At 36.7% G+C, this 21,641-nt stretch overlaps 1 protein-coding gene across 1 annotated transcript in view; it reads left to right on the forward strand.

The window, feature by feature from the left end:
* The window catches only part of LOC136038731 (alcohol dehydrogenase class-3-like), a 74,463-nt gene extending 53,618 nt beyond the window's left edge, over nucleotides 1-20,845 (forward strand). Inside the window, exon 10 of the mRNA XM_065722077.1 lies at nucleotides 20,735-20,845. The gene's annotated coding sequence lies outside the window, so the exon portion shown is untranslated. The remainder of the gene's footprint in view (nucleotides 1-20,734) is intronic.
* The last annotated feature ends 796 nt before the right edge of the window (nucleotides 20,846-21,641 follow it).

Below are 21,641 nucleotides of genomic sequence, written 5' to 3' on the forward strand. Positions count from 1 at the left end.
AAACTTCGTTGAGGAAATATGGCTGGTTAATATGAAGAGGCGATCGATAATTATTTACGATCACTGACCGGATGGTTGTCCTCATTTTCACCCCATTATTTTCATGACTTTTAAACTGACTAAAATAATATTCCCTTTAAGCTTTCCTTTAAACTCTATTTTAAAGCCTAATTACAAATTGTTTATCAATTTCATTACCACTGATAGTTGATTCTTGCTTAAGTTTATTCCTCTTGTTAACATATAATTTACCAATTTCATGTCTTGTAAATCCTCTTGGGATTATCTATTTCTCTTGCCTTTGTCACTTTTATTTTCGTTTTTCATCCTTCTTTCTTTCGTTTTTCATCCATGAGGGGGCTTCCTCCTCACTAACTCTTCGCTCTTTACCGTAAAGTTTGACTTTCATCAAATTTCTTTAAGAACACCTGCTGATAAACTACGACCGTCGTATTGGAATAAGAAGCTTTTTTTAAAGCACTAAAAAAATTTCAGGGTTACGAGCGAGGGATTGTGGAGGGGACAGCAGCTCATCAAGTACAAAATAATTTCTGTTCGTTTTACGTTGTATTGTTGCTCCTGGATTTCAGTTAAAACATGTTTTTGTGTAATTTCTGGTCGTTTTTCAAATCATGCCGGGAAAACCCTCGCCGTGGAAATTTTCCGGGAAAGCTCCTCCTCTCACTAAAATTCCTCCCGTGGAAAATCTCCCCACATACAACTACTCTCGCGTAAAATCCCCTCAGAAAATTTTTTCCTCGCATAAAATTCCCCCTTCTGTGAAAAGGCCCATCCGCAGAAAATTCCTCCCGCGGAAATTCATTCTCCTCACACGTAAAATTGAGTAGCCAAAAAGAAAGTAAAACAAATAAAAAAAACTTTATATATAGATTCCGCAAAATTCTCCAGGGTAAAACTTCCCCTGAGAAATTTCCTCTCCGAGGATATTTCTCTCCCCAGAAAATATCTCCCGCGGAGGACACCCCGTAAATGTATAAATTTCCTATCAACAAACACTATATTTAAACAATGGTCAAATTGCATAACTTACTCCCCTGTCCCCAAAGGCTGTGGGGGGTCATGTCATTCCCAGAAGCGTGGTTATTGGACCTTTCAACTATGTCGAACCAAATGGCTATCTCAAAATTTTGAAGGGGGTTGGTTGCCCTCCCAACTTTTCGGTCACTCACAAAGGGCATTAGAATTTTAATTTGCATTTGAAGCTTTAAATTCTTTGATGGGTAGCATTATACTTAATGAATTTTATTTATTTAGAAGGAGCATAAAAGGGCAATTCTTATGACAGACTGCCCTACAATGCTGTTTGCTATTAAAACATGGGAGATGAGAAAAAATTGACTGAAAAAGTACAAAGCCGTAAAAAAAACGGTTATTTGTTTTCAATAATGATAAAATCTCCCAATAAATGGCAAAAATATCCCAAAATGATTGGCTGCAGGCATATATACAAACATTTGGCGGAAGATTCGTTGAAACTCCCAAATTAGTCAATCTATATAAAGCAAAATATAATATGCATTGGAATTTATGGGGAAATTTTGAAGCTTCTGAGGGGGCGGCTCTCAGAAGCAATAGCCACCGGCTTATTCTTCAGTTTATCTGCGTATTTGTTTTCTTTTTTGTTTCTATAGCCAATATGGCTGACTAAATCCTCAAATAAACTTAAAAACATTTTCCATTTTCGAACGGGAAAAAAAACTTTATAATTCATTTGTTCAACAAGAACATTGGTAAAATATCAATTGGTAAAATTGGTAAAACATTGGTAAAAATATCAAATCAAGAAATGTATAACCTTCTCTACCTTTTCTCTACCTGCCCGTTTCTCTACCTTTTAGTTAATAATCCCAACTGTTGTGTTTTTGAACTACCGAATTGTAATTTTTTGTTCTTTCTTCTTTTACGCTTCCGACTAAAAATTCAGTCAGAGATATAGAACATCATCTGTTACTTCTTAGCCAGGTTGGGATCTTCTGATTTCATTGAAAGAAAAATGTTGCTTTTTTTCTTAGTATGATATATGGCTCAACCAATTCCAATCAACTACGTGGGTTGTTATCTTCTAAATCCTTTTTATGTCATAGTGACATTTATAGCCGGGAATTTCGCAAGGGTAGAGAAGAATAAAAGAAAAAAGTAGTAAAATAATGATATAAATATTACCGTCGACCAGGGGATCATATAAATGACAAAAAGTAAATTATTAGCAATGAAATTGTCAGCTTTATCTATATGCACTAAGCCTAGGTTCATTCATTCTATTTCGTTAGTGAAAACTTCTGAGAAAAATGGTGGACGCGTTAGTTTCGAGGAAAAGGTATTATTATTTGCCACTCTTGGGTTATTTAAATCAGTTTTGATTCTCCAAAAATAGCTCACTTCCTCTGTAGTCCCTGATTTTCTATGGTGACCATTTTAATGGAAATGGGTTGTTTTCAGCCATACCAAATTGACGTGCTTAGCGTAAAGGTCATATGCTAATTATGTATGTTGTTGTATTCTGTGTAACCTTCCATTTTATGAATGGTAAGTAAAGAGTGGTCCTTGTCAATCTATATATATATTAAATAAAAAAAAACAAGTTTTTTCAAATGAAAGTAAGGAGCGACATTAAAACGAACAGAAATTACTCCGTATATGAAAGGGGCTTTTCCTCCTCGACACCCCGCTCCTTACGCTAAGGTTTTTTATTGTTTTAAAAAGTAGAGTTGCGAGAAAGAATCAAACTTTAGCGCAAGGAGCGGGGTGTCGAGGAGGAAAAGCCCCTTTCACATATGGAGTAATTTCTGTTCGTTTTAAGTTTTAATGTCGCTCCTTACTTTCATTTAAAAAAAAACTTGTTTTTTTTATTTAATTTCTGAAAGTTTTTGAATTAATGCGTGTCTGATTTTGGCTCTCCGTACATAAATTACTAAAATGAAATTTGCATATTAATTCTTTTTGGCTAAATGGCTTTCTCTTAGTTTTGATCAGACGATTTTGAGAAATAAGGGGTGGGGAAGGAGGTCTAGTTGCCCTCCAATTTTTCGGTTACTCAAAAAGGCAACTAGATCTTTTAATTTTTAACGAACGTTTTATTAGTAAAAAAAAAACGTAACTTAAGAATTAACTTACGTAACAAACGTACATAACTTACGTTACGTTTTATCCCAATTCTTTAAGAATGACCCCTAAATCAGAAAGGCCGTAGAATAAATAGTTGAAATTATTTAAAACTTTTTTAGCATAAAGAGCGAAGTATTTATCTCCTCCTAAATACCTCGCTCTTTATGCTAAAGTATTTTTAGAACCCTTCATATGCGTAATAATCTCTGTTCGTTTTAAGTTTTAATGCTTCTCCTTACTTTCAATTGAAAAAACTTTTTCATGTTTATATTTTCATTTTTTTTCTAGTAATGCTAGAAAGTCCTGCGCCCTTTTCATTGAATTTCTCTTCCCCCATGAAATACTCCTCCAAGGAAAGATCCTCCCATATAGCCCCCTCCCCTGAACCCCACACCCAAACCAAAAAAATCCCCCTGATAACGTCGGTACACTTCCCAGTAACCATTACTGTATGTAAACATTGGTCAAAGTTTGTAACTTGCAGCCCCTCCCCCAGAGACTGTGGGGGGTAAGTCATCCCCAAAGACATAGTTATTATGGTTTTCGACTATGCGGAACAAAATGGCTATCTCAAAATTTTGATCCGTTGACTTTGGGAAAAAAATGAGCGTGGGAGGGGGCCTAGGTGCCCTCCAATTTTTTTGGTCACTTAAAAAGGGCACTAGAACTTTTCATTTCCGTTAGAATGAGCTCAAGGCAAAAGCTCAAGGGCAATCATTAGAATCATGAGGTATAGATCTGAATACGGATTGTTTTCCCATGGACCATTATATGTTGCATGTTCAAGAGTCGGTAAACCTGACACTCTATTTATATGCACAGACAATGGGACAGCAAAGAATGTTGTATATTCGCAAGTTTTACGTAGTTAAAAACACATATATATATATATATATATATATATATATATATATATATATATATATATATATATATATATATATATATATATATATATATATATATATATATATTCACAGGTGGGACATAGGGACACAACTACAATGGCGCGTAACGACTTACGCGCGCCGGGGGGGGGGTGGTTGCTTGGGGGGTGCGAAGCGCCCCCACCAACTAGGTACTGAAAGAAAGGAGCAATATTAAAACTTAAAACGAACAGAAATTATTGCGTAGATAAAAGGGATTGCCCCCTATTCAATATCTTGTCTTTACGCTAAAGTTTGACTTCGTGTCAAAATTCTTTAAGAACGAGTCCTGAAACAGAGGGCCGTCTAATTAGAATAGTAAGCTTTTTTGAAATCGTTTTTAAATAATGGTTGGAAATCTGGCTCCTCCTCCACGGACAATTTCTTCCCCCCACGGAAAATTTCTCCTTGGAAAGTTCTTACCACGTAAAACACCCCCCCCCCCAGAAAATTATATTCTAGCTGAAAATTTCTCCCGGAAAATTTCTTGTGGATGATTCCGGCCGAAATTTTTTCTTAGCACACTTTCGTTAAAAAAACACTTTCGTTTCTGATTGTTTTTAAAACATCCCCTTAGTGGAAAATTCTTCCCGAAATTCCCCTTAGCGCCCTAGTAGAAAGTTGCTCCCGCAAAAAAACCCATCTGGGGAATTTAGCCCGTGGAAGAACCCCCCACGGAGAATTTCTCCCGCGAAAAATCCTCTTCTATGGAGAGGTACTCTAAACAATTCCAACCCGGTTAAAATTTCCTCTGGGAAATATCCTCAATTAACATTTCCAATGTAGAATTGAGTCGGCAAAGAGAGAGTAAGACAAATGAAATTATAGGAATTCTGTAACATTCCCCAGTGTAACATCTGCAAATCCCCCAGTGTAACATTACCCAGGAAAAGTTCACCCCCTGGAAGCTTCCCTCTCCGTGGAAAATTTCCCTCAGTAGAAAATCCCTGCCGAAAAATGTATGTATGCTTCCCAATAACAAATACTGTAGGACAGCAATTGGGAAATTTCATGACTTACAGACCTCCAGGGGCTGTTGGGGATGGGTCATGTTATCCTCAAAGGCAAAGTGACTCGGCTTTTCAACTCTACTGAAAAAAATGGCTATCTCAAAATTTTGATCAGTCAACCTTAATGAAAAAGGGAGTGGAGGGAGTTAGTTTTCCTCCAATCACTGGCCACTTTAAAGGGCACTAGAACTTTTAATTTTGTTTGAAGTAGTCCTTTCGCGATACTCTAGGACTATTGGTTCGATGTGATTATCCCTGGAAAAAAAAATAATGGACACGCATCCATGAACTTAGTAGTGATTGGTTAACAGGTACTGATTGCACGCATGAGGCAAACCAGATTGGCTTGTCGAAGATACACTCTAAGCGATCACCTAATTCAGTTCTTAATGTTAACTGGCAGAGTCTCAAATAAGAACAGGGATATACAGAAGATGCTTTATAATGTAGGGATGAATGTGATCTTAACTGGTCTTCTGTTCAAGAACACGTTGGAGGAGAACCCTCCCCTCATGGATTTCTCTACAAAATTGATGCTAACCCATGTCGGTGATAAAACCTTTTTCTTTAATGATTTTTAGAACTAAACCCATTACCAGATGTGGAATTGAAATATAATACCCCAAATCTAACCCAAAGGCCCCTCCAGAAGTGGCTAACGATGAGCTCCACAACTTACCCATGGATGTCAAGGTCTGTGAATACATTCCTGAAGAGTGGAGGACCTCTGTAATAATTCTTGTATTTAAGAAAGGGGATCGAGCAGATTGTGCAAATTATGGAGGAATTTCCCTGATACCGATTTTTGCCAAAGTTTTTACAATGATAGTGTTAAATCGGTTCAGAAATATTAGAAATGATATGATGACACTAAATCAAGCAGGATTCAAACCTGTATGGGATGCTGCGATCACATTTTTAGCCTGAGACAAATCCTGGAACACTGCCTTATACACCAACAGGAAACAATACAAGTCTATTGACTTTTGAACGGCATTTGAGTCGGTGAAGAGAAACTCTGTCTGGGATGCGATGAGGGATGATGGAGTGCTGGAAAAAATTATCCGCCTAATTAAGGCTTATTATGCGGGAACGAGGGCATTTGTAAGAGCAGGTGGACAAATCTCTAAAGCACTACCAATTGACGAAGGAGTGCGACATGGTTGTGCCCTATTGCCAATTTTGTTTAACTTTGTCATCCATCAGACTACGAAGACTCTTGACAAATACAAAGGTATGGCAATCAGTCCAGCACTACCAGTAACAGACCTTGATTACGCCGATGACGTAGATATCTTGGCTGAGTCCGTAACAGAAGTACAGCTTATGGTAGACGACATTGTTGCTAGATGCTACCGGACTAAAGATCACCCAATTCAAAACAAAATCAATTTGCAGCTCTGGGTTAGATGATACTCCTATCATATTAAATAGCATCCCAATCGAGGAGGTCCGGAATTTCAAATATCTAGGCTCCCTAATAAATCCTAGAGGTGAAGCTCTAAATGAAATACAAAGCCGCATCTCCTCAGCCTGGGAAGCATTCATTCAGCTTCAGAAGTGTCTCTGGCTACGAAATGAAATCTCCCTTTGAACAAAGCTCCGTATGTATAACGCGTTGGTCCTCTCTGTACTTCTTCACGTTTGTGAAACGTGAATCCTCAGAGCTGGGGAAGCTAATGACCTGAACGTCATCCACCACAAGTGTCTACGCTGTATTCTAGACCTGCATCTCTCTGACCGCGTTCCTAATGATGTCATCAGAAGAAAACGTGGTGATTTATCACTTGTTTCTGATGTTATCAAAGTGAGACATCTACGATGGTTCGGGGATACGCTGCGCCGATTGGAGGACTCTTTCGTCAAACAGTGCTTTAAACAAACTCGTTAACAGTACATGGTTATCGACAGTTAGAGCCGAACTCGAGCCATTGAGAGGTTTCAAGAAGCACGGGCATAGCTGGAACAGACAATGGATTCAGTTGACCGAGCCAGTCACACTTGAAAGAGAACGATTGAGGGACGCTTTTCGGTAAATTCTGGATGCCATGATGGGCCTCGACAAGGCTTGAACGTGATCCAAGTAAGTAAGTAAGTAAGTAATCGATTGACTTAAGGATTTGGGGAAAAAACCAGGAATCTAAAGAATGGATTTTATTCAAGCACAAAATACCATTATATATTGTTTTCCAAAGGAGATCTAGGACTAGCAGCTTCTCAGAGGATTTGCGTATGACATTGTATGAACATGGAACCATCTACCCATGTGCTATCTACAACTTCACCTTTCTGTAGACTTTCCAACACTAGTAGAATAAATTTTAAATCCTATTGTAATCGTGTATATGAACGGGTAGAAATACTTCTGTTTAACGTTTGGAATACATGATTGACGGGCCAGTCCGCGAAAGTTACTACCCTCGATAAACTTTGATTGCTTAAATGACCATGATCGCTGATTGACATCCCCACCCACTACCCTCAACAAATTTCTCCTTACAAACTCAACTCATTTTTTTTATCTTTTATGGGAAACTCGTCTTCAGGGGATTGGGTCATTGGATGTTGCGCAACCGTGAAATTGACTTATTTGCTATTTTAGTAAGTGCTGTCATGGTTGTGCCCATACAATATTCCCCGTCCAGTGTCCCAGAAACCTCTACGATTTGCGTGGTATTACTCGAGTCTCTTTGCGCTTAGGTATAAGAGACTGCAATAACTTCATCCTCCTTAATACGATTAACTTCGATGGATCGTACGCATCTGTGAATTTGGTTTCGCAGTTCATTGTCACCTTGCCTCTGTAGGAGTGAATTTTGAAAGTTCTTGAAACGCAAGATGGCCTTTTCACAGCTAATTGTTTCAACAGATTGATACCCATGACACTGACAATATCTCATCTGATACTTTATCTTTCATTCTGTGCCGAATCTAGACAGACACATTGGACAGTAAGAGCAAGCACTCCATTGATTTGATATCCCCTCACCGACAACCCGACTAATATCTGTAATCAGATTAAAATTTCCAATTGAATCTGGCTCTGTAGCATGCGTTTAAAGAAGCCATATCAAGTGCTTCATCAATTCACTCGACAGAGCCCTCACTGGATCTATCACCCCTTTTTATCTTTAAGCTCATCCTCCTAAAATTGTATGTCATATTGTGAAACAGTAACCCCAATCTTTAGATTTTCATTGGCCTGCTCAAAAATGTCTATTCCCCTAAGTTTTACTGGATATTGACCATTTAAACAATTAAAATCTACTTTGGGAACTTTCACGACTCCCCATTATCTGCCAAACTGTCCAAATGTTTCTTACTACTATCCCTTGCTAGGGGTTTGTGGGCTGCTATAAGGAATGTATGTTTGAAACACTGAAGCCCTCGACCAAAAAAAATTTATTGTACTCCTTTACACCCCTCTAAATCTGAATTATATTTTGAAACTTTATCTGGTTTTGTCACAATACTGTCGTCCCAATTCAAAAATACACCCTCATAATTCTGTAAGTGTGGATGAAGTGTTAGCACTTCAGTTTGCACTTAGTGCGATTACACATCACCCGACTTCTCTTTAAAAAATAATTTTTCAGTGATGGATGCTTTTATGTTATCCCCCCACCTCATTCATGAATCTGCTATTCAAGAAGGGCTCGAATCTTGCTAACATAGGTGTGTACCGTCTATTGGATCTGTTATAATATTTCCCGCCATAAGTGTATTAAATGGATCCCCAATGCGGACCAATAAACATATAAAATGCGCAAGGAAGAGTATGACAAATAAAAGTTTCGCCAATACAGAGGGCGTTACAGGGTTTCCTCTACCACATCACCACTCCTTCTCTGTCTTTACCATCAGTGTGTACGAGGGGTGGAGCGCGGAGTGAAATCATCCACCTCACTCAACATATTTTCAAGTGTATTAGGACTGAGGTGGTCAGCCCAAGCAAAATCACTTCCTGATACACCCTGCTGTTCAAAGGCATTTGGATGAGCAAAACTAACATCCAAACCCTCCAAGTGAAATATTAGGGTGAGTTACACTATCAACACTTGCCTCTCCAGTGCAATCTTCAAATAATTTATGTGTATTAGGACTGAGTGGCCAAGACAAACTAATTCGTTGTTATCGGAGTACGACTCGATATGGAAATTATCACGAAATTGTGTTGGTGGTGTCAATATAGGTATCTCCATACCGTCAAAGAGGTTTTATGCCCCCTGGCTTGGCAGTGGCAATGAACCTAGGTTAACCTAGAATAATAATTATAGAAATTTATTTTTGTTTTGAAATGGTACGGTTTTATAATGCTGTAAAAGAATATATTCATTGTAATTAATAACCTGTATTTTGCTGTCATTTAAAACCCGTGCACAATAAATAAATAAATAAAAATTATTAATACGTTGGCACACACAAAGACATATATACACACACACAAGAGAGGGGGTGAGAAGATAAATTCAATTTTTTCTTCCATTTTCAAGGGGGGAGCTGATCAATTCCTGAGGATTTTATATGCTTTCTATCAAGTTCCAAAAATCGTCGAGTACATCGCAATAAACATGACCATAAGACTGCCTGTCTTTCTCCCCCAAAGAAAGTCCTCAAAATGGTATTCCTCATCTTTCCTACAATAAGAAAAATGTTTTAATATTCATTTTTCTCCCTTTATCATCTATGTAAATGAATGGAAATAGAATGCATAGGGAGAAAATAACATTAAACAATATTTCAAAAAACTAAGTCCAAAGAAAAAATGTCACTACAAATATTGTTTTTCTCTAAAAGGAAAAAATCACGACTAGCATATACATACCATTCTCATTTTCTATTTCAGAAATATCACAAGTAATTTTTTTTTTTTTTTTTTTTTTTTTTTTTTTTTTTTTTTTTTTTTTTTTTTTTTTTTTTTTTCTATATAAGGTACTCAGTCATTTTAAGACAAGAAAAGAAAGTTGAAAAAATTTTTAAGTTCGAAAAAGTTCTGCCCAAAAAAATATTGGGGGTGGAAGGGGGCACTGATGGGTGCTGTATCAGGCCCTGTTATAACATTAGTATGGGGAACAGTCATTTGAGTTCTTAAAACTGATGCAAAGGACGGGGCGATCTCGAAGAGACAGAATTTACTGAAGAAGACTTTCAATCAACGTTTTAAAAATGCTTTAAAAGCATACGGATTAACTTCAAAAAGTATTATATAGCCAAAATTATGTATTTCCCATCTATTCTGTCAAACGTCTTTTGTCTTGTGTTGCGCTAAGCTGAAAGAAACTAACAAAGACACTGGTTTGTTCTCGAGTTTTACACAGCGTAAACCTGGCTGTGGTATCATACACAACTCCGCGCACAATACACAACTCCCAAAACTCCTTCCCCATACGAAAAAAAAAAACTCAAATAAAATTCTCGAATTTGGAACACCTTATTTTCCACGGGGGTATTTTCCGTTTGGGGTATATTCCTGGGGGAAATTTCCATGTGAGGATTTTCCGCGGAGGGTATTTACTGCGGGGGGTAAACGCCTAGAGAAAAGAGGATGATACCCCCTTCTCAATACCTCGCTCTTCACGCTAACGTTATTTATAATTTTCAAAAAGCTTCTTATTCTAATTTAAGGAACCTTGTGTTTCCCTTGTTGTTCGTAAAGGATTGGGATACATAGTTGTTATTAAAATATTTTTAACATTCAATACAGTAACGCTTTTATGAAATTTACTAGTTAATAAAATTTGAAGAGAAAAAACAAGTTTTTTAACCAAAAGTAAGGACCCATATTAAAACCATAAATAAATAAAATATTTCCATATATGAGGGGGCTTCCCCCTCCTAAGCCCCTCTTTCTCTACGCTAAATTTTGACTTTGTTCTCGATTCTATAAGATAGACTTCACAAACATTAGGGCCGCTTAATAAGAATAAAAGCTTTGCCAAAGCAATAGAGACTTTCGTCTAAAGAGCAAGGGATTTAGATGGGTGCAGCCCCGTTCATATACGGACTAATTTTTTGTCTTTTTCAATGTTTTCCTGTGCTTTCAGTTATAAAAACTTATTTTTTTAAGTCTAAAATTTCTGATTATTAATCAGATCATGCCAGAAAATCCGGCTCCCTCAATGTCGTTTTGGGCACCATCCCCTGTCCCCACTCTGCACCCACCGACACTCTTTCATAACTAATTGTTGGAAAAAAAAAGTTTATTGCTCTTATAAAACAGACATTCTGTTTCAGGAGTCGCTCTTAAAGAATTGGGACAAAAAGTCAAAACTTGGGATTAATTAAAAGTATACATATACTAAATTACACGTACACTATATACTAAACTATATACGTATGCTATATACTAAAGTATGCGTAATAATTTCTGTGGTTTTTAAGTTTTGACGTTGCTTATTGGCCTACTTTCAGTTAAAAAAAAACTTTTTTTTAATCTAATTTCTAATCGTCTTCACATAATACCGGGAAATCTGGCTCTCCTCTGTCGAAACCCCACGGAAAAATTCTACTGTGAAAAGCTCTTAACGTAAAAGTACCCCCCTCCAGGGAGATTTTCCCAAGACGATTTCACTCTAGCTGAAAACTCCACCCGGAAAATTTCTTGCGGGGGATCTCAGGTGAAAAAGTTTCTTGTGCACATTTATTTGGAAAGATTTTATTTCTGATTATTTTTAAGATCATGCCGGTAATGCCCTCCGTGAAAAGTTTCCCAACAAAAAGTCAGCAAAAGGATATTTTCCAGCAAAGGATTTTTTAAATTTCTTACGGGCGATCTCAGGTGAAAAAGTTTCTTGTGCACTTTTATTTGAAAAAGATTTTTATTTCCGATTATTTTTAATATCATGCCGGTAATCCCCTCCGTGAAAAGTTTTCCAACAAAAAGCCAGCAAAAGGATATTTTCCAGCAAAGGTTTTTATGGCACTTGGTATTAACCAAGTGACATATAGCAATCAATCGCAAATTCTGTCGGTCTGTCGGTCCTGGTTTCGCTACTTTAGGCACTTCCAGGTAAGCTAGGACGATGAAATTTGGCAATCGTATCAGGAACCGGCCCAGATTAAATTAGAAATAGTCGTTTTCCCGATTTGACCATCTGGGGGGGAGTGGGGGCCGGTTAATTTGGAAAAAATAAAAAAAAATGAAGTATTTTTAACTTATGAGCGGGTGATGAGATCTTAATGAAATTTGATGTTTGGAATGATATTGTGTCTCAGAGCTTTTATTTTAAATCCCGACTGGATCTGATGACATTGGGGGGAGTTGGAGGGGGGAAACCTAAAATCTTGGAAAACACTTAGAGTGAAGGGATCGGGATGAAACTTGATGAGAAAAATAAGCACAAGTCCCAGATACATGGTTGACATAATCGGAACGGATCCGCTCTCTTTGGGGTAGTTGGGCGGGGTGGGGGTTGTAATTCTGAAAAATTAGAAAAAATGAGGTATTTTTAACTTACGAACGGGTGATCGGATCACAATGAAATTTGATCTTTAGAAGGATATCGTGTCTTAGAGCTCTTATTTTAAATCCCGACTGGATCTGGGGACATTGGGGAGGGAGTTGGGAGGGGGAGCCTAAAACTTGGAAAACACTTAGAGTGGAGGGATCGGGATGAAACTTGGTGGGAAAGATAAGCACAAGTCCTAGATACATGATTGACATAACCGGAATGGATCCGCTCTCTTTGGGGTAGTTGGGGAGGGGGTTATTTCTGAAAAATTGGTATTTTTGACTGGTATTTTTGGTATTTTTGAAAAATGAGGTATTTTTAACTTACGAACGGGTGATCGGATCTCAATGAAATTTGATATTTAGAAAGATATCGTGTCTCAGAGCTCTTATTTTAAATCCCGACTGGATCTGGTGACATTGGGGGGGGAGTTGGGAGGGGGAAACCTAAAACTTGGACAACACTTAGAGTGGATGGATCGGGATGAAACTTGGTGGGAAAGATAAGCACAAGTCCTAGATACATGATCGACATAACCGGAATGGATCCGCTCTCTTTGGGGTGGTTGGGGGAGGGGTTAATTCTGAAAAATTAGAAAAAATGAGGTATTTTGAACTTACGAACGGGTGATCGGATCTCAATGAAATTTGATATTTAGAAGGATATCGTGTCACAAAGCTCTTATTTTAAATCCTGACCGGATCTGGTGACATTGGGGGAAGTTTGGGGTGGGGGAACCTCAAATCATGGTAAACGCTTAGATTGAAGGGATCAGGATGAAACTTCTTGGGAAAAATAAGCAGAAGTCTTACATACGTGATTTAAATAATTGTAACGGATCCGCTCTATTGGGGGGGGGGGCTAGTTCTGAAAAATAAGAAAAAATTACGTATTTTTAACTTACGAAGGAGTGATCGGATCTTCATGAAACTTCATATTTAGAAGATCCTCGTAACTCAGATTTCTTATTTTAAATCTCAATCGGATCAAGCGTAATTGGGGGGGGGGGCAGTTGGGGGGACCGGAAATCTTAGAAAATACTTAAAGCGGTGAGATCAGGATGAAACTGGATGGGAAGAATAGAAACCTGTTTAAGATACATGACTGACATAACCGGACCGGATCTGCTCTCTTTGGTGGAATTGGGGGGGGGGGGGGATTTTGAAAATTGAGGTATTTGTAACTTACAAAAGGGTGACCAGATCTTAATGAAATTTGATATTTAGAAGGATCTTGTGCTTTAAAGTTCTAACTTTAAATTCCGACCAGATCCTGTGACATTGGGGGGAGTCGGAGGGGGAAACCGGAATTCTTGGAAAACGTGAAAATTGGGGTATTTTTATCTTATGAATAGATGATCGGGTCTTAATGAAATTTGATTTTTAGAAGGAATCCATGTCTCAGAGCTCTTATTTCAAATCCCGGCCAGATCTTTTGACATTGGGGGGAGTTGGAGGGGGAAATCTTGGAAAAACACTTGGAGTGGAGGAATCGGGATGAAGCTTGGTGGATAGAATAAACAAATGTACTTGATACGTGATTGACAGAATCGTACTGGATTCGCTCTCTTTGGAGGAGTTGGGGGGAGGGGTTCAGGGATTTGGCGGGTTTGGTGCTTCTGGACGTGCTAGGACGATGAAAATTGGTAGGCGTGTCAGGGAGCTGCACAATTTGACTTGATAATGTCGTTTTCCCAGATTCGACCATCTGGGGGGCTAAAGGGAGAGGAAAAATTAGAAAAAATGAAGCATTTTTAACTTACGAGTGAGTGATCGGATCTTAATGAATTTTAATATTTAGAAGGACATCGTGACTCAGAGCTCTTATTTTAAATCCTGACCGGAATTAAGCCTCTTATTTTTCCTTTTTAAATCAATCTATTAATTCATAGAATTTTGTTAGAGCTCATACCATATGATTTCTTGGCTCTTAGCTCTTTTCGCCTCGTCAGAAGTGCCATATGATCTCTTAGCTCTTGTTTTGGGGAGTAGAGGTACAAAAGAAACTTTAAAAAACGCATCAAAAATTTGAAATTGCTATCTACTCCCTTATGATTTCTGGGTATATTTCTCGTGTACGCTGTTATTGTGAAATTAAAGAATAACATTAAAACTCAAAATGAGCCGAATTTATTCTATACAGGAGGGGGATTTCCTCTTCTTTATCCACACCTCTACCTCAAGGTCAAAGAAAATTCGGAGTGTGCTCATTAGATCAGACACTGAGAGTTCTAGTCCTTCTTTTTGAAGTCCAAAGGGATTGGAGACCAACCAGCTGCGTGGGGGGTGATATTTTTCGTGGGGTTTTTTCCGTGTATTTTTCGGGGGGTATTTTCCGCAGGGTGTATTTTCCAGGGGGAGGGTAAACGCCGGCCACCGAAAAAGGGAAAGGAAAGATATAAAAAAAGACAGCTAATATCTTTAGAAGCCTTAAACAATGCATACTCAATGCCGATAAAAATCAGAAAAGAACAGAAACGTCTAACAATAAGACAAAAGGAATTGTAACTAATCAAGTGAAGAAGAGAAGGGGAAAATCCAGATTACTCTTCAATAAAAATAAAAGTAATTAAATTCTAACCTGCAATGGGCTGGCCTCTTATTACCTGGATGGAGTTGGAGTAGCTTAAGCACACTTGGTTTGCTTTTGTGTGCGGGTAAAACAGGGGGGACTAATTGTTTTTGGTTTTATTTTTAAGAACAATAATGTTTCTAGTTTTCTGATCTCTTCTTTCACTGTTCTTGTTGTTCCATTCTTCCGGTTTTGTAATGCTTTTGTTTTTATTCTTTTGTTGTACTAATATAAACGAATAAATAAATCTTAAAACGAATTCAGCTAAAATTGAATACGCTAATCAAGCTCAAAACCAACAAAAATATATTACTATTGTAGCATAAATGAAACCCAAAACGAACAGAAACTACATAAACAATCATAGCAAACAAACATACAATATGTACTACCGTAAATGAATAGATAAATCTTAAAATGCATAAAGCTTTGACTAAATATGCGAATTAAGATTGAAATGACCAAAAATCGATTTAAGGAAGAGCCTGGGTAGTGCCTCCTTCCCTAACTGCAAAAGTCTAAAACATACTGTGTCATTGGCGCTTTACTGAAAAAGGCGCTTTATTACAAACATTTTCTTACGTACTTATTACAACATTTAAAATAAGATATGAAATTACAGTAAAATCAAATTTTTAACTGATTGGATTTTTAGCAGTTGACATCATTATATATCAAATATTTAGTTAAACCTTATTCTTTCGAAGACCGCTCAGGACGAATTTAGTTCCACTACAAACAAGAATTGAGCTACTGCCTCCCTTCCTAACTTTAAAAATCTAAAGCCTAGTGCGGCAGTTGGCGCTTCACTGAAAGCCAATTATATTACAAATATTCTCTTTTTCAGTTATTACAGTATTGAAATGAAAACACATATTTCACTATTCAAACTGTACTTATTCAATTTTATTTATCATAAAAATAATTTTACTTTCTAAATTATATTTATTCAATTAGAATTAAACCTTATAGTATATTAAACGCTAAATGCATATTAAATGCGTTCAACAACATGTGGCAGTTAAATGTCGATTGAACGAAGACCCTACTTCACTTCTTGGATGCATCTTTCCCATAAGATGACCTTCAGGTTATGATATGCATAAATCGAACGACAACACTCCAATCCTTTGCTTTTCAAAATTGCACAATAAGATAAAATAACATAAAAAAAAATAAAAACAACTAATGGCTTGAAACGGATAGGGCCTTTAGTGGAATGAGAAAAGTATGGGGAGAAGCTAGAAAAAACTCAGGAATATAATTACAGATGATTAAAATTTGTTGGTATATTTTAACAGTAAACTATTTGAACCTATTTCTGCAATTTTTCATTCACGTTTTATTGATAGTGATTATTGCGTGTGTAGAAACAACTTTCCTGGACATTTGCATTATAGCAAAATAATATCCTTCTAGTTTTCATGTATCACGAAACAGTTCGCAAATTCTCTCCCCCTATTCTCCAGGGGAACTTTGCAATTATCTCTGATCTCGGGAACCTCTGAAAATTAATTTCGACTGTATCCCTTCTCAACTGTCATTTCAGCAAAACCTGGAACTTGTACCTTTCGTCTTAATCCCCCTCCCCTTCTCTCCCAAATTTGCAATATCTAAGTTCAGCGAATTTGAACGACTATTGCTCATAAAGGGGACGCATTTCTATTGATCGTTGTAGGGAGACTTTCGCTAAAGGGATTCGCAATATTTTGTAATTTTACTTGAAATTATAACTAGTCGAAAGCTTAATGTTTTATATTTAGTTAGGGTGTAATATAATGGATAAATAGTGATAGAAATCGAAAACTTGAATAGTGATACAAGCCAACTTGTTATCAAAAGATCTTATCTTAAAACTTCAGTTTTTGAAAGTATTTAATGCTATTTGTCCTTGTAAAAACTGATGATATTTATTGGTTAGGAAGTATCGACTTCATTTGCAATTCGAAGTATCAGCCAGCGATCAAAGACGCTTTTTAGGACAGATATGTAAGCCCAGATCGGTTTTAGGGGTGGGCAAATTTTAAAAACGATAGAAATAGGCGAATCAAAGGAAAAAGAAAAGGAACTGGAAAAATATCAATATTTCTGGGAACCACGTGTCCGAAGGCAAGAAAGTTTAACAAGAAATCGGAAACTGAACGGAATAGCCTTTCCCACTGAAAGGCTATTTAATGCCTTTATTCTTAATACCGCTCCTAGTGTTCATGAGGTTGTCTCCCTTCTCCAATTAAACTTTAGTCTCACTCTTGGCGTGTTATTCGTGTTTACGTTTTCATACTATTATATAAACATTAATTTGTTTGACCACCTGTATAGGCCTACTTAATACTTTAACTAATCTCTTGTGCCTACTCCACGCTTTAATTATGTATTCATATTTTGACAAAGGCAGAAATACCCTCATTACTTTTCATTCAGCTTTGGCTACTTGGGGTATAATGAAGAACTAACTGCTTTAGCCTTCGATAACCTGTGATACTGGTTAAGGAAGAACCAATGGTCCGCCACTAAGAAAAATGAATGTTCAAATGGGGATAAGTCCGTTTATTTGTTATCCTAGAAAGGCAGTGTGGTCTTTGAAAAAATACCTAATTTAAGATACTACGTCGAAAATCCGCCATTAAAGGTCAACAATTGACGTATACAATGCTCTTCTCCCTATATCTATTTTCAGTCTTTGTCCACCTCCCCCTCCTACTGCAAAAATCGCAATATGTTAATAATATTTACTGTATGTCATATATATATATATATATATATATATATATATATATATATATATATATGCTTGTACTAAAACTTTCAGAGCATTATAATGAACCTTTTTTTTATGAAACTGCGTTTTAAATTGTTTCACAAAATAAATTGAAAAGGTCTGTAAAGAATTTTGCATAGATTTAATGAGACGCGTTAATATTTTAAGTCATTTGCAAACTGGAAAAGAGATTTTGCAAAAACTCGGCCTGTTGCTTAGATCTTCCCACACGAACGCTGGGAGGAATTTTGCACAGTCCTCCCCCCGCCCGCCCTCTTTTGGCGAATCTCCTGCCAGAAAATTCTCTTTTCTGCAAACCAGCCGATAGATATATGCAAGACATCTGAAAGAATTTTGAAAAGAAAAGCGACGGTCTTTTCGTGACGAAACTAGTTAAAACAGTACGGTATTCTTCAAGTAATCATAGTTTGTTAAGTTTAATTCTAAAAACAAATGCGCACAGCTCTGTTTGCAGAGTAAAGAGTGAAACAAATTAAACAACTGGCGGTTCCAGTGGGGCAGGGGACCCTGCCCTCCCCCAAGATTTTCTGGCCCCTCACTTATCCTATTTTTTTCCCTTTTTTTACTCTTTTTTAGTATAAACTTTTATTTGGTTAATTATTGGCACCTTTGTCACATTGTCCCCCTTCCCTGAATAACTGAAAAACATTTTTTTTTAAATTCCCCCTCCCCAAATAAAACTTATTTTTGTAAACCCCCCCCCCCACCCCCGCAAAAAAAAACCCTTAATGCGTTCCTCGTTTGGGAATTCCTCCTCTGTCGGGAAGAGTGACTGAAGGTCCATCTTCAGTGGCTAAAGTTTAGATAGTTTTGGTAATTAGTCTACCTGCTATTCGTTTCCTTTACATTTTAGTAGGCTATAGGGAAATTTGCTTTCATATAAGAAGTTATACGATGGTCACAAATAACAATGCAAAGCAATGATACAGTTTTACAATTATCAGTAGTTTTTCTGTAATTTCGTAATAGTTCTTACCATCTAAACTTCAGAAACAAATTTAATTGGTGTAAGGTTTTAAGGCAAGGTAACGTAGCCTTAGGTTTTACATGCTATATTTTTAGAAATAAGAGTATAGATTAGGTTGTGTCTTAGGTTTTGATGTGTTAGTTTGTAACTACGGCGTGTATAATAGTTAACGACATTGATGGGGTATCATGAAATAGAGAATAAATTGGGTTTTAAGCAGAAACAGCTTATTTGAGATCGTTTTTTGTGGAATAAGTCATCATTTGTGTAAACTGAAGATTTTAAGGCTTGGTACTGGCCGTTTTAAGACTTTTTAGGGTCGACAAATGAAGGGCTTAATCGATGGCAAATAATCAAAATCAAAGTGCTGCTCCCGCAACGCTGTTGTCTGCGAAGCCCGCCAAAGGTGTCTGCAACACTTCACGTTGCTGGAGAAACGTAAATCTGGTTAAACTTTGGAACATTCACATGCTCTTTTCTTCTTGTCTAAAAAAAGGTCATAGAAGTCATAATTGGAAAAGTGTGGTTAGACATAAATTCATTGCTGCTCATTATATACTCTTGGCTATGTTCAGAACAAGGGTGTCAATTAACGAAAACTTAGAGCACAGGGGGGGGGCAAGGATGGCTTCAAATTTCTAATAAAGACACAAAAAAGTATTTACTTAAACCATTGTTTGTTTTTCTTCGATTTTTCAGTGAACATACCAAAAAAGCTATTTTCCAAAATCTGGGGGTGCAATCCCCACATCCCCTCCCTTAATTGGCACCCCTGGTGTTCAAGGAAGAAAAAATATGCGTATTTCATGCAAAATTAGTACACAATACAAGGAGTTACGCACAACTAAAATAAATGAACTTATGATACACGATAAATAATGTTTCATTTAAGAACCTCGTGAGGTGTTGTACTGCATTATTCTTTCCCTTTATTTTGATCAAGATCCCCCAGCATGTTTTTCTGGGACAAAGAACAAGTAATTTAAACCCATATGGAGCTAGAAATCAAGTAGATATGACCGTTGTTATGTGTAGTACCTGGAACTCTATTCCTATCAAGATTCTCGAGATGTTTTTTTTTTTTTTTTTTTTTTTACTTCAAAACATACTTTAGAAGTTTTTTAGATACAAATGATGAATTTGATTGGATATTGTGTAAAAAAAATTGTGTTTTTAGAGATTGAAGTGAGGTGGAATGGGGGTGGTCGGTTATGTTCGTATAAACAGATGGCCTTTAAATATCTTATTTATTGTTTGTTTGAAAAATTATTTATGAATAACATTACTAAATCGACTATTCGTTATTCCTCCAAGGTAACGGACCGATTTACCTTCTGGGATTTTTTTTTTTTTTTTTAGAATTAGGTTTTGATTGATGTTTTAAAACGGAATGGGCTTTAACTTTCATATTAAATTTTTTACCTTTATGTTCTCATAGAAGCCTGCAGCCTACTTTTGAGGGAGGGTTTCAAGCTGTTTTTGTAGCTCCAAAAACTGCACAAGGAGGTGTCTGTATATTATTGTCCCTTAAGTTCTAGATAAGGTAAAATGTTATTCTTTGAAATTTTCGGAAACTACATCATAAGGTTGTTGAGCCAAAGCGCGTTGTGAAACTCAGCATATCAAATAGAATGAGCATAAAAAAGGGACGGTTCATCTTGCTTACTATAATGAAGAGGTCCTTTATAAAACTGACAATGCTGACGCTGACATGGGAAGGAATATTTGTAAAAGCAATTCATTTGAAATAAAAGATATTGCGGATTATAAACTGCAAATGCTCATCAAACATTCAGAAACTGAGTTGTTTCTCTTGATCGTTGTGTATCAACTTACCTTTGTCTTATCTTCATGTGAATATCTAAATTTAGTACTAAATAATTATTTCACTTTTTTTCTTTTAGGCGACACTTGGTAATCAACATATGTGTCAAGCCTTGCGAAACGCCGTTTGTGATATTTGTTATACTTCTTTGGTGTTTTTGATCTAATAAAGTGTTAGCATTCTGGCATAATGAGTGAATAATAGTGAAGCTTCATTTCAATCGAGTTTTTCTCATACTTAAATTTCTCATATACTGGTTCCAATAATCAAAGGAATGAAAACTATTCTATATATTTTCCCTTTGATTTAGGATAAATCCCTCATTTTGTTTCAATAGTCACTTCTTGGAATTATCTGAGAAAGTGGAATTTTTAAAAAGATGAAGGTAAGAAGAAGACTTGAATAAGGTCTCTACTACATTTTTAGTTCGAGCAGAAAACAATGTGTCCATATTAGGTCCCTCTTTTAGGGGAGGTCAAAATTAAAAATTTCATGCTCCATATGAGGTATCAAATGAAACAAAAAGTTTATGTTATTGGGAGCTTAAAGTTGATTTTTTTCCAGTAACTCATTTTATAGATTCCATTCATTGTCTGTTGCACGGTCCAATGTACGGGGTTCCAATGTGTAGGCTACATGTTTACAAACTAATAGGCTACAGGTGCAAACTACATGTAGTTTGTACCTGAGTATTTTCGTACCCAAAATTTAAATTTAGTATTTGAATTCCTTCGGCGATGCTACAGCCCCGGGTCACTGTCAAAAACTCTTAGTCCCCGAGTCAAAAGAAGATACACCTGACTGTTGACTTTTGTGGAAACTATCTACTTATTGATGAGTGTAGGATTTAATTCATTCTGATGGAATACCATCTTTGTCAGAGGGTTTATTGACTTTGATGATTGTGTTTCAATGCTTGTTCCTTCTTTTCACGGCAGAGAGCTCAGAAGAACTGAGCTATTAGTCGTAGAAAAAGCACAACTCGA

The sequence above is a fragment of the Artemia franciscana genome, chromosome 18 (assembly GCF_032884065.1).
Source record: "Artemia franciscana chromosome 18, ASM3288406v1, whole genome shotgun sequence".
Taxonomy (NCBI): Eukaryota; Metazoa; Arthropoda; class Branchiopoda; order Anostraca; family Artemiidae; genus Artemia; species Artemia franciscana.